The sequence below is a fragment of the Helianthus annuus genome, chromosome 17 (assembly GCF_002127325.2).
Source record: "Helianthus annuus cultivar XRQ/B chromosome 17, HanXRQr2.0-SUNRISE, whole genome shotgun sequence".
NCBI classification, from domain to species: Eukaryota; Viridiplantae; Streptophyta; class Magnoliopsida; order Asterales; family Asteraceae; genus Helianthus; species Helianthus annuus.
The window spans coordinates 51,761,427-51,773,472 of NC_035449.2; the positions used below are offsets into that span (position 1 = coordinate 51,761,427).

The 12,046-nt window shown below is 34.0% G+C and overlaps 2 long non-coding RNA genes across 2 annotated transcripts; both read left to right on the plus strand.

The window, feature by feature from the left end:
- The first annotated feature begins 4,400 nt into the window (after positions 1-4,400).
- LOC110925536 lies at positions 4,401-7,000 on the plus strand. Its single transcript, XR_004887028.1, has 2 exons — positions 4,401-6,225; positions 6,336-7,000. It is a non-coding gene; the product is annotated as an uncharacterized LOC110925536 (long non-coding RNA).
- Positions 7,001-9,497: 2,497 nt separating this feature from the next.
- On the plus strand, positions 9,498-11,258 carry LOC110922233. Its single transcript, XR_002582989.1, has 4 exons — positions 9,498-9,913; positions 10,028-10,097; positions 10,330-10,437; positions 10,818-11,258. It is a non-coding gene; the product is annotated as an uncharacterized LOC110922233 (long non-coding RNA).
- The last annotated feature ends 788 nt before the right edge of the window (positions 11,259-12,046 follow it).

Sequence of the window (12,046 nt, forward strand, 5' to 3'; positions counted from 1 at the left end):
AGAGAAGCAAGCATGAAGCTTGTTCTTGAGAGGGAGAAGGAGAATCAGAGAGTTAAGATAGTTTTCAGCTGATTCTGGAGTCTTTCCTATGTTTGGCATGGGCTGCAATTTATAGGGGAAGAGGTTTCTCAAAGGAGAAACCTTTAACTAATGAACCTGGCTTGCAGTGAGGGGCTTACCCTTTTAGGGGTTGAACGGTTTGGACCTGCGGACAAAAGGGTGTTCTCTGTGCACATGCTCTGTCTGTGCAGAAATGGTTCACCCGTTAAGTGTTGATGTGACCGGACACTGTGCTTGTCCTTTTTACTATTCATCTGAGTTTGCGTGTATTGAACCTCTCAACCATTTAACCTTTTAAGATGTTATATATATTAGTTATTTTATTGAGATTTGGGCTACCCCCATCATCACACGTAAACAAGGTTTTTTTAACGGTCAAGCTTTAAACACATTACTTCCACGTTTACTTTGTAGTTACAAAGATTTGAATCCACAACCTTATATTTATAATATGAGATACTATACCATCAGATCAATAGGTTATGAGTGTAAACAAGTTTTCTTTCAACAAGTTTATTACACGTAAATACTACTTTTTTTAAATGGACCTAAATGCTACTTTATCTTACAATTTAAGAGTATATAAATGGCACTACGTACTTTTATGATAAATTCTATAAAACTATAGTACTAGACCATGATAAACACTTTAATATATTCATAATTTTGGAAACTTGGATATTTTCCTTCACCAATACCTAGATGTAAAAATAGAAGCTTTTTCTACTGTCATCGTCCTCGTACTCGTCCTCGTCGTCGTCGTTATTATTATTATTTAGGATGACATGAAATGTTGGAAACTTAAGATATCTGGATACAAAAACCAGATTGCCATATTAATACGTTATACATACAAATATAAACTCATGTATATGATTCATGCATTTTATATTCTGATCTCTGTCTCTATGGATTTATAACTATTGAATGCATTTATATTCTTCGTCTCTATGGATTTATAACTATTGAATAATTCATAATGTGGACTAGCTAGCTTAGTTGATAGAGACATGTCTTTTAGACCATATGGTTAATGCATTCTAATGGGCATTTTCCATCACAATATAGTTATAACTTTCATTTTAAAAACGTTTAATAGTTAACGCCCTTTAATACCCTTTCAATTATTACTTTCTATTTTTTTTCTCTTTATTTGACATTATACTAGAAATGGTCTCCTCCCTTTTCATGCTCTATAATGCCCAATGAGAAAATGTTGGAGGCGTTATCATACATTTTTCACGCCCCTATAATCCCCTATTACGCATGACCTTAAATGAAAAAGGAAAGAAATTTGAAATATTTAGGATTATTGGCCTTCAGCAAAAAAAAAAAAAAAAAAGTGAATAGTTATTAATCATAGTGACCAACATTTAGAGTATTCACATCTAATCCTATTTTTTATCCTATTTTACATTAAAATTAATATATTTTCTCTCTTTTTTTAATTAAATTGTACTTTTTAATAACTTTATCATTAGATTTTCTTTCATTCATAATCACTTTCAAAATATATTAAAAAATTATAAAGGATGAACATTGTCTTCTCAAATTTACACGTGAACAGTAACATTTTTTCTCTACTCTAGTCACAATCACCTACAAACACTTTTAGGTGTTGTTTGTTTTTTCTACGGGAAAAGGTCTGCAGTCTGCGGATCACATCTGCAGGCATCTGTAGGAGAAGAGGTGGACCAAATGTCTGCAGTCTGCAAGGAGAAGGGTTTTTTTTATATATAAAACCTCTTCTAAGGTTTATAACACACACACACAACACACAGTTACACACTGATCTCTCTCTACTCTCTCTCTACTCTCTCTTTACAATCTGCAGACCACCACCGCCGCACCACCACCACCGCACCACCTCCGCCTTCACACCACCGCCATCATCTCCGATCTGGGTTTAACCACCACCACCGATCTCCGCCATCTCACCAGCTTGTTTGGTTCGATTTGGGGTTTTTCTGGGTTCAACCACCACCACCGATCTCCGATCTGGGTTCGATTTAGGGGTTTTCGTCGTTCAACCACCACCACCGGTCTTCAATCTCTCCCTCTCTCTACGGTATCTCTCTCACTCTCTCTCTCTCTCTCTGGGTTCGATTTGGGTTTCGATTTGGGGGTTTTAAGAGCCGCACCGGCGGCGGTGGCAGGGAAGAAGGTGGAGGTGGTGGCGGAGATGTGGTGGCGGAGATGTTGGAGGTGGTGGCGGAGACGTGGTGGTTTCGATTTGGGGGTTTTGGGTGGTGTTTGTTTTGTGGGGGTGCATGTAGTGGCGGTGGTGGTGGAGGTGGTGGCGGAGACGTGGTGGTGGAGGTGGTGGCGGAGATGGTGGCGGAGACGTGGTGGTGGAGGTGGTGGCGGAGATGTGTGGTGGTGGAGGTGATGCAGGTCTGTGGGCAGGAGAAGAGGTGAGAAGAGGTCCGCAGACTTAAGGTCATGTCTGCGTTGGGAAGAGGTGAGGCAGACGTTTTTGGTCTGCAGATTTTCTAAAAAACAAACAAGCTGCAGAGTTCAAACATCTGCGCACGTCTGTGCGGCACAAACATAAGTGGCCAGAATTACTTCTGGCCAAAAAACAAACACCACCATAATAAAATAAAAACCCCCTCATATAATTTGGGGTTGGATTTGAATGCTCTTAAACAATCAAAGTAAGTTGGCCTACACGTTAGAATGTCTTATTTCACTCATGTTGACCGTTAGTTTTTCAGTCACCTTTTACTAAATGACATATATCTCTATTGACGTACATATATTTAATTTGTTTATAGTTTTAAATCTTTTAAACACTGTATTTAGAGAATTCGCTGTATGAATATGTTTATAGTTAATTAGTCTGTTATCTTATAAGCATACTATTAAAAATTGATAATCATCCCTTCTCCAAAACCAAATAACATCAGAACATATTTATTATATATATCAAATAAACCCAAATTTTTTCCAAGTACGTGGTCATAATAGAATATATTCATATTCGTTTTAGCTGCCATATATGTTACAAATTTAAACGTTAAATTTTGAAGAACTGACAACACTGAATAAGCGAGTAGAAGTTTAAAATAATTAAAGGTAGGTTTCTTTTAGAGAATAAAATTCTACAAATGAAAGATTAAATATTATTGAAGATGGAATTAGACAAGATGAGAATGTTAAAAGCAAAAAAAAAAAGCTAAAGGCGTACATAAACTATGCACACTTGTTTTAGACTACGTCTGAAAAAGAAGCTCACCGTTTCTGAAACTACTAGATTAAAATCTAAAGGCATATCATACTAGATTAAAATCTCGTTTATCATAGGTATTATAAATGGGTAGAGGATCCTGTAAAAAGTGCTCAAAGTGTGAGAAGTGTAAGAAGTGTATTATAACACTATATATAATACTATATAACACCATATAAACACCGTATAACAACATGTAACAACATATAATACCATATAACACTATGTTACACTATATATCATTATATAACAAATATAACACTATACATCTATCATAGACATGCTATCAGACAACCTATAGTGTTATATTTGTTATATAATGATATATAGTGTTACATAGTGTTATATGGTATTATATGGTGTTACATGTTGTTATACGGTGTTTATATGGTGTTATATAGTATTATATATAGTGTTATAATACACTTCTTACACTTCTCACACTTTAGGCCCTTTTTACACTATCTTTACCCTATATAAATGTAATATTATATATTTAGTAATAAAAATTTTATATCACTAAAACATCCATGTTTTACAAAGGTTTAATAAGGGGAATTCTATTGGTACACCACCCAATCTATTCGCATACTTTATTTTTTCAATACGAGTCGTATAGGCCTATATGGATCGTATAGGTTCAAAAGTAAAAAGTCAAATGTTTACCAAAAAAAAAGTAAAAAGTCAAATCTGCATGTGTCAGTCCTTGTCTGGCGGCTGGCTGGATCTATACGGGTCGTATTGCAGTGTTTTTTTTTTTACAATTTTTTTATACATTTAGTTATAGTTATAACAAAGTTTAATAAAAGAATTCTTTTATTTTTTAAACAAAAAACATTTTTAAAAATTGATCATGTAGTATATGTTTGGTATATGATTATTATACTATACTATTTATGTTATAACCGTATTATATACTACACTTATACTATAGTTTATTATACTATACTATACTATAAACGTATTTATATATTATATAATATTATTTTGTAACATTTGTATGCAGTAAGGGTTGTATTCTTTGCATAATTTGTTGTACCCATTGTCACGTTACCTCTGTTCTTCCTTTACTAGTATACCAGCTTCTGTCTCATCTCTTTCATCCACACCCACACACTCCTCCACCTGATCCCAACTCCAAACATATTTCGGGCGAGAGTGAAGGGAGAGACAAAGGAGAGATGGGCGGCGTATATGTGGCGTCACGGTGGTCCTTAGGCGGCGGCTTAGGGCTGGGAATTTATCCGGCGACCTAGGGTTTAGTAGATTGTCGTGACCACCAATCTTCCGCTGTCGGTCGTCGTCTGATCCGTCGTATCATCATCATTGTAATCATCGGTAGCCAGGTGTAAGCAACTTTCAGAGTTATCGTTTTGTTTTTTTTTTTGTTTTCCCTGGTATTATTGATGTGGGTAGTTGCATAGTGTGACCAAAGATTTGAAAAATCACAAACCCTACAACACAATTTGGAATGAATCCATCGCTAGATCTTCATCCACCATGGTAATTGGTAAGTATTCTCCTTCAATTGAAGGCTTGTATCTTTGCAGTTGTTTCCCCTACATGATACAGTAAAAACACTCAATGATATTTTATCTTTCTGTTAAATAATATGTTGGGACAAATATGGATGAATTAGTTATTAGCCCAGTAGTCTTTGTAATACCTTACGCCGGAAAAAAAAGAGTTTGATAAAAAGTTATAGATTTTCAACTGTCTATACTAATAAGAGTGTGTGTGAATCGGGTTTTGTTTTGGCTCCGAATTCGGTGTTTGGATGCAGTGAATGTGTTTTGTGGATTTTCAGGTCACCGTGTATAATACAAAGTTCCATCCCTCATCAAACCAAGAGTTAAGCTTAGATGAGAGATTTCTAAGTAATCTGAGTAAAGTGAAGAAGCCGCATTTGGATCAACTTTTGTAAGAACCCTAAAGTTGAGTTTAGGGGAACGGTCTCTAAGTAGATCAGGTAAAATCAACAACTATGAATCAGTGAGTTCTAGCATGTATTAAAAAGATTTATTCACAAATTAGTTTCGTTCCTGGTAAGATCAGTTACATAAATTTTCAAATCGTGTCATATTTGCTAATTGGTTTATGTAGATCTTGATTGATTCCATTGTATTCTGGTATCTTTGTTTCTATGTTACAGAGTGCTTTATTCATGCGTGATTCTATATCTTTTTTAAGTATATTATGGGTTTTTTTTATTTCATTATATGGATGAACAAATGAATAGTCAAACTTACATCAACAAAATGGTTGAAAGTGCAGTTTGTTATTCTAAATTCCATGAAAATATGTGGATATTGAGAAGAGGAAGTTGGAACACTTGGAAATGGAATCAACGAAGAAAGTGTTTACAGCGTCAACAATCGGGGAGGCCAGATGGCAAATTAGCAAGTTTAGATATTTTGTTTATATTTTTTCAATTTGGTTTATTGTAGGCACAAATTAGCTATGCAATGGGAGGCATATATATGCAGTTTCTTTTTTGAAGAATCAAGGCCCGATCTTACCCAAGTTCTCTATTCGAGGTACTTGACCATATTCTACAATCTACACCATATGTGTACATAAGTGTATACAAGGGTGTTAAATGGGTTGAACCAACACGAATTAAAACTCAAAAATGCTTATGATGATGTCCTTTTCTCATGGCACCAAGTAGTTTGGTAATATTGCGAACAAGGGCTTTGTATAAACTCTGTCGCTTTTTTTTTTTAACAAATTTAGTCCACTGGATCAATGCTTGATATACAAATTGATCATTTTTGCAAATCGAACCGTGAAATAGACATTGAGTTTCATGTGCGAATAATTAAGGAAATAGTAGTTTTATAGAAAATGGTCAAAAATACTTGCCACACTACGATTACTTCCAAGACAAGGTCAATGTTGAGAAACGTGGCGAGACAATATTACCCCAATCAGAGGTATGTTTTACGTCGTTAATATCGAATGCTATTGATTATGATTTTTTTTATTGATGTTTGCTTTTGTCTTCTGGTTTTTAATTGGTTTTCTTTTGATCTCAACGTGATAGAAACTCAACTCAAAATCGATGAAGACTCTTAATTGTGCAAAAAAGTGATAAGCTGGTATGTCAACTCGCCAAGATAGAAACTGTGTACTCTAATAGTGTTAAAAAAAGGCATTACATTGCTTTTGATTTTTGAAATTTGAACACACATATTTATACTACATTTATATATAGATAAGACACGACACTTTATATTTAGATTAGACACTGCACTCTGCACAGAACAGAAGGCTCATACGCTCTGTGAGAGTCAAAAGTGTCAAGATAACAAAATTTACGGGTCAGACGGGGTTGGTAACGGGTCAAACAGGTTCCGGTTCAAGCTGGTCATTATGGTAGAAGTCAACATAATTGAGTTAAGTTGTTTTGATCCATATAGTTTTTTTCCTTTATTTTATCTTTTTTATAAATAATGCATCATTTTCATACTATCTCGATTGAAAATTTCCTGATTCTTTGTTTCTTTTCAGAATGTTCGAGTAATACCATCACCAATGGAGAACACATTCTTTACAACTCCGCTAACAAAGGCAGCTAAAAGATTTTGGGGGTATAGAATTTTGAGTTTAGGGAAGTCGGGACTTGATTTTTGGTAATATTGCTAGATGTCAATTTTTTTTGTGTATAACATTTGTTGATTGATATGGGTTTAGCTAAAGCTTGAATCTTTTAGAAAACTTGATGATTAAAGGCTGCTGATTTTCTGTGAAGAGAGTTTTGGGTTTTTTTTCCTTTTATTGGTTTTGTTGGTGTTGAGAGGCTGCGGAAAGCCGGAAAGTGTTATAAATGATGAAAAGAGACATCTTTATCTAGCATTCGACAAACCTGCACACGTTTCACCAAAAATAGTTACATTTTTATAAAGAAAAAATAATAATGCAGTTATGTCTGGTAACGCTACCGAACCAGTGTTGTAATAAACGATTGATGTCGTAATGAACATTACGCGTAATGAACGACACATTGTTTTGTGCCCCCGCCGCAACGTGGGGGTGACAGCCCTTAATTATTAACTAACCCATGCCAACTGAATTTGTAAGCCCTGGCCGCAACGCGGCGGGGTCTTACATCTAGTTATAATACGAATTGCATTGCATTGGGTTTTTTTGTACAATTTTTTACACATTTAATTATAGTTTTAACAAAGTTTAATCAAAGAGTTCTTTATTTTCAAAACAAAAAAACATTTTTAAAAATTTATCATGTAGTATAGGTCTGGTATATGTTTATTATACTATACTACACATATACTACATTATAGTACACTATACTATACTATACCATATGTTGATGCACTTAGTGTTGATACCGCTAGTGGCGTTGGAGACCATTCAAGTCACTACCGAAGTCGACGGCGTTCCTCCGTCGGTTCGAATCGACGTACAAGATGTAAGTGCCGACGATAGATACGAACACTACAAAAAAAGTGATCATTAGGGACTAGATTATCAAGGACTGATGAATCAATATCGAATATATAGTATTAGGGACTGATTAGTCAGTCACTGATGTTATTAGGGACTGATTTTTATGTGACTTTTATTTGGTACTGATAATCAGTCGCTAATATTGTGACACCTTATCGGAGACTAAATATCAGTTACAAATATGATTGCCGAATAAAGGTGTTTGGAAGGAGACTTGTTGGTTACTGAATTTCAGTTCCAAATACGTCCCCTCAACAATGAAAAATGGTGTCATTGTATTGGTGACTGATATTCAGTCTCTAATAAATAAGGAACAAATTAGATACTGAAAAATAGTCTTTAATAATCTCAAAACGTATGCATTAGGGACTCATATTCAGTTTTGAACGCCTTGTGTATAAGAAAGGGTCAAGGACTGATTTTTATTCACCAATTATTTGGTGCAAATTCTATCATGTAAAGCAAAGTATTGGAGACTGAAAATCAGTCTTAAAGGTCTTGTAAGAGGCCTTATCCAGAATTGCTTTATTAGTTACTAATAATATTTGACAATTGATTATTATGTGATACATTTTAGTCACTGATAATCAGTCGCTAATATTTGACACATTATTTGAGACAAAAATTTTAGTCACAGACATGATCGTGTAACAATGTTTTTTGCAGGTAAGTATACTAGCTATTGAATTTCAGTCTCAAATATGTCCCCCTATAATGAAAAATGGTGCAAATGTATTGAGACTAATTTCCTATCTTGGATATAGAGGAAACATATTACGGACTGAATATTAGTTCATAATATCAGGGAACATGTATTGGAAATGGATAAAGACTTATTTTTAGTCTCCCACACGTCATAGTTAACTTAACAATTAGTGATTATGTTAATGTCTAATCTTTAATCTCTAACAAATGGGTACCTATTAGAGACATGACATCCCATTCCAAATTTAATTTGGAATTGATATTTAGTCTGTATACTGTTTTGTAAAATAAAAGAATTAGGGATATATTTACATTCAATATCCAATAACTAATACTTACTCATACCATTTTGAGAAAATATATTAGAAACTGATGATCATATAGGGTCAACTATGACCTTTGATAGTCAAATAGGGTGGTAAAGGCTCTATTAGGGTCAATTTAATTTGGAATTGATATTTAGTCTTTATATTGTTTTGTAAAATAAAAGAATTAGGTAAAGGCTCTATTAGAGTTAATTATAAAATCTTATGTTAATTTGTCTTTTAAGTTAAGCTATGGCATAAAATACATTACCTCTGTAATTTATGAGATAAAACATATTATGAAAATTAAAATATAATACAAATGGGTTAAACGGGTCAACCCGTCCGAGTTGACACAAACCCGAACCGTTTAGCTAAACAGGTTCGCGGGTTCACCTGAAATTAACTCATATGAGACTAATTCTAAATCTTCAAATTTCATGTTATATTCGTATTGTGTAAGAAATTCACACCCTTAGTTAATATTACCAGATATAACATAATATGAAGTGATGAACCATCACATTTCATTATAACACATTTCATTATAACACGTTACATCCATCATGGTCAACTCCAGCCCACTTTTTAAAAAGATTTTAAACATCATACTTCAATTTTATCATATCTTTTATAACTAAACTTTTTTACCTAATTATTTGTTATACATTCTCTATATAATTTGCTTTTAGGGAGTTCATATAGAAACTCCTAGAAATATTCACCAAGTCACCGAATTTCCCACCCAATCCTTTTTAAAATTTTCACACAATCCAATCCTTTTAAAATTTTAACACAATTGTTTCCGCCTCCATATTCCCGTTCTCTCATCTACTGTGATTCCGACTACTACTGCTCACATACAAAACTGCCACCAACCATTCCATCTTTCTGTCACTCGCAGAAAACCTAAATCAAACCTCACGAACCCCTCTGATTTTGAAAGTATCACCGTCCACATTTTATCTCTCGCCCTCTATTACCAGATATATTGTCGTCCACAACCACAAACCAGAGACACGTTGATCGACCATCGCAAATGAACCCGGGACGCCGAAATAGCAATACCATCACTTGCTTCTCCATCTCGGTCACCAAGCTCCGGAATTCGATTCATCAGATCTGCCTTTTTATCGCTATTTAGGTAACTATTAGCAAAACACATGTTATTTTAACTGTATGTTGCCTTTTACTATTGTAACATGGTTCTTCCTCCATCATATTAGTATCATATAATTTATTGGTTCCTATGTGACAGATAATTTGGTGTAATCGCTGGTGAAGTTAATGAATTTTTGGAGCTTGACATTATCAGGAACACGATCAAGGTCGGTTTCTAGGAATAAGATCGGGGTCGGTTTAGAGGTGGCTTAATTATCAATAAGTCAAGTTTTATGAAGGGGATTTGGTCTGAATCGTAACATAATTTTTAAATAGACACAATTGGTCATATAGTTATGTGTAGCTTTCTTTTTGTGCATCTTTTACGCTTGCATCCTTTAAAAAATGTGCTAGAAATTTTATTATTAAGAGGCTTTTTAATTGTTTTTGTAACTACAGATCTAGAGACAATTATGCTGGTGCAAGAATAGAGGGAGGTGAAATAACTTTGGATTTTATGAAGAAAATGACAGAGGACTTCAATAATAAGAAAATGTTACATAAACGGTATATGTAGCTAGGAATATTTTTTACAAATCTCTAACTTTTGTTGTAATTACTTATATTGTTTTATGTTTTAATGTGCAAAACTTCTATCATCTTATTTTTTTCAATAATTTGCTGTTTTATGATGTTCTAAATATGCTATTGTTGTTGATGTAGCAGTAGAATGCCATAGAATACAGGGAATTATTTGGTTTTGGTGTTTGAATGTTGTAGAAAATTATACTTGTTTGACTAAGCAACTAGCAGGAAAGAAATATGATTCCATGAATCATAAATCTTGGTTTAACTTTTTCTTAGGTTTATATTTGTAAAAAAATAGATTAATTCAACTATTTTTTAAAATATATTTATTCTTCATTATTTTTTTTTTCTGATGACAGGGATAAAACAATACAAGCAACATGGGAGATAAGTTTCGAGCCTGTGTTTAGGAAAAAAACGATAACTAGAAATTGACAACCGAATCATCTCAACAAGATTTAACTGAGACCAAAGATCCGAGAAATGAGGTTATTGAGCTCAAAGAGGAATTGAAACATAGTAATGGAAAATACGGAAGAATGTCATAGTTCTTGAGCCGAAAGTATCTAGATTTTGAGAGCGTAATATATGCGCCGTCTGTTAGTGGATCGATGTTTTAGATGGGCTACATAACGAAAGTGACAATACTATCTAAAACATTAGTTAGGACATTTATTACTTTTTTTTTATCTAATGCTATTCTAAATTTTCCAATTCCTCAATTGGTGTTACTTTGAATGATTATTGTTATGATATTAATGCTTGAATAAACACATTGGAGGCTACAAATAAATGTTATTTTAAACTAATTATCAGTCTTTAAAGAACATATTAAGCATTGAAATAACATAGTATGTGAGAATAATTTTCAGTACCTAAAAGAAGCATATTAAGTGTGACAACTCGTATTTCAAACCCGTCTTTGTACTGTATGCAACGTATGTGAACTTGATTGAACTATCGAATGTATGACATTATGACATGTTATGTGAATATGTATTATGTGAATATGTATATATCTATTTAATCCGAACCGCACAACACATAGCCAATCGCACAAGCTAATGGGCCGACTCATGACACTCTCGGCCCACTCTCTTTTGAAACCGAAACACATAGACAACCCATGAAGGGCTTCGGCCCACTACACTTATACGAATTAGATGGTGGGATATACACCTCATTCGTTACAATTTACCTCACACACACTCAAAACCCTAGCTCCCTCTTCTCTCACTCAAACTCGACGGCACAAGACAAACAAGGAACATTCTTTGTTCGGATCACCCTCTTGCCATCATTAACCGGTTAGTGTGCTTATGATTGTTTGCGTGTTTGAGTTATAGATTACGTGTTGATGTGTGTACTATGATAGTCTTGCATGATGATTTAGGGTTTTTAATTTGATTGATTATGTTCTTGTGTATAAGATTACATGATATAGAACCAGAACCGATTAGATGATTAATCGGTTGCCATATTCTGTTTTCGGATTACTTGTTAAGATTGAATGCATGTAATCGGTGGTATATTGTATAATCGGACAGAATCATGTGATTTGATAAGTTGTTGTTATGCTTGAACAAGA